We start from the raw sequence: 2,500 nt of genomic DNA, 5'->3' as shown, positions 1-2,500 counted from the left end.
AAAGAAAGAAAAGGAAACGAGGAAAATCAGGCATAGTTGTGTGATAAAGGAGGTCGCTTTACAACCATACAGTATTTTGGGGTTCAATACTACTAGGATCCCTGTTGGGCATGTGTCTTATAACTTCGGGCCTACTTTATATAACATTTGAGTGAATTTGATAGAAAGAGTGGCTGTGCGGTAAGAAGCTTGCTTCCCAACTGCATAGATCCTCGTTCGGTCCTGCTGCGTGGGCCAACCAAAGCTCTGTGAGTGGATTTCGTTGACAGAAACTGAAAGAAGCCCGTCGTATATGTATATATATGTACATATCTATGTGTGTATATGTGTCTTTGTGTCTATGTTTGTCCACCACCATCACCGCTTGACAACCGGTGTTGGTGTGTTTACAACTCCCGTAAGTTAGCGGTTCGGCGAAAGAGACCAATAAAATAAGCACTAGGCTTTTAAAATGTCGTAGGGGCGATTTGTTCGACTGAAACCCTTCATGGTGGTGCCCCAGCATGATTGCAGTCAAATGACTGAAACAAGCAAACGATAAAAGATATATGCATATATATATAACAAACATATACTGGGGTTGGTTCATTCTACTAAAAATTCTGCAATGCGGTGCCCCAGCATGACCGCAGTTTAATGATTGACACAAAAAAAACTACACAAAAACAATTATTTCAGTTATTATTATTCATGATTTTCCGTGGAGGACGACTTTGCCTGTCATCCTTTCAAATTCAATAAAATAAATACCAGTTGTCTTCTGGGGTCGATGTCGTTGATGAGCGCCTCCTCCCTCAAAATTTCAGGCCTTTACCTATAATGGAAAGAATTATTAATCATAGTTTTAAAATTGTGTCATGTTTCTCAAATTTTTCTTGCCAGAATCGTTACCATTTTCTTTAATTTTTTTGGTGGTGGTGGTGGCGGTGGTGGTGGTGATCAGGGATTATTTTTTTCCTCCAGCTCAACCCCGAATGCAAGGAATTCAAGCCGAAGCTAATACCAGATTTCTATAAACCGTACTGGAGGTATCGAAGACCATATTTGGGAACAACTAGTTTAGAGTGTTTTCTGGTGGGGGGGGGGGGGTCTTTTTTTCTTTTCTACAGTTGAAGAATTTCCACCGGGGGCTTCTAATTCATATCGAACTTTCTATACAAAAGACCCAGCAGCATTTTGAAAATAGGTAATTCCTAAATCATTGTGTCCCTTCCATACTGCAACAATGACTGCATGTCTTTTCATTTCTAGTATTACCATTTTATCTATCATGAGGAATCTGAAAGAAATTTTTAAAAAAACCAATGGTTTGAAAAGAGAAATACACTGAAAGGCGCCGGCGTGGCTGTGTGGTAAGAAGCTTGCTTCTCAACCACATGCTTCTGGCTTCAGTCCCATTGCGTGGTACATTGGGTAAGCGTTTTTTACTATAGCCTCGGGCCGACCAAAGCTTTGTGAGAGGAAAACTGGAAGAAGCTCATCAACCATAAATATATATATGCGTGTGTGTATATATATATATATATATATATATATGGAGGTGCAAAGGCCCAGTGGTTAGGGCAGCGGACTCGCGGTCATAGGATCGCGGTTTTGAGTGTTGTGAGTGTTTGAGCGAAAACACCTAAAGCCCCACGAGGCTCCGGCGGAGGGTGGTGGCTAACCCTGCAGTACTCTTTCTCTCACTGTTTCTTTCTGTTCCTGTTGTACCTGTATTTCACAGGTCCAGCCTTGTCACAATCTGTGTCAAGTTGAATCTGTCCGAGAGCTACGTTAAGGGTACATTTGTCTGTGGAGTACTCAGTCACTTGCACGTTAATTTCACAAGCAGACTGTTCCATTGATTGGATCAACTGGAACCCTCGTCGTCGTAACCGACGGAGTGCCACTATATATATATATATATATATATATATATATATATATATATATATATATAAAATTGAGAATGTCTGTGTGTGTGTGTGTGTGTGTGTGTGTGTGTGTCTGTGTGAATCCCTAAAACTCCAGAGCTACACAACCAATTTCATTCAAATTTTACACATGTGTTACTTAGAGTCCCGGTTGTCTTTTTGTAAAAAAAAAAAATTTTAACTTCTTGCATACTTCCAGCCCACAGCAACATCATATCTCCTCCACTATTTAAGTATTACGTGTCAAACGTGAAACAAAAACACTCATGTCATTCGAACCGGAATCTCAAAAACACTGTTATTATTAAATTTATGCATTTCTAATCAATTTGGAGATATTTACTATCGAGTTGCAGATTTTTAACAATGCATTTGGTGATTATTTGCTTTATTTCTCGGGCAAAATTTACAACTTAGAATAAAAGAATAAAATTATTATTTCATTTAAAAATTGATGAGCTTTGTTTTTAGTGATGACTTGAAATGGTAAATATTGTTTCTAACAATATAAACACATACTTGAAAAAACATATTTTTCTTTATATTAACCAATTCATTATAATTACTTTTACGATGTGCCTAAATAA

General features: G+C 38.2%; 1 protein-coding gene across 1 annotated transcript in view; it reads right to left on the bottom strand.

Annotated features, from left to right (window-relative positions):
• Positions 1-2,500, bottom strand: part of LOC128250966 (uncharacterized) — a 474,572-nt gene that overhangs the window by 201,289 nt on the left and 270,783 nt on the right. The gene's annotated exons all lie outside the window — the stretch shown is intronic.

Source organism: Octopus bimaculoides, chromosome 27 (genome assembly GCF_046866305.1).
Source record: "Octopus bimaculoides isolate indiv1 chromosome 27, ASM4686630v1, whole genome shotgun sequence".
In the NCBI taxonomy this organism is placed as follows: Eukaryota; Metazoa; Mollusca; class Cephalopoda; order Octopoda; family Octopodidae; genus Octopus; species Octopus bimaculoides.
The sequence above is the reverse complement of the archived record's forward strand: the minus strand, read 5'-3'. Positions and strand labels throughout refer to the sequence as shown.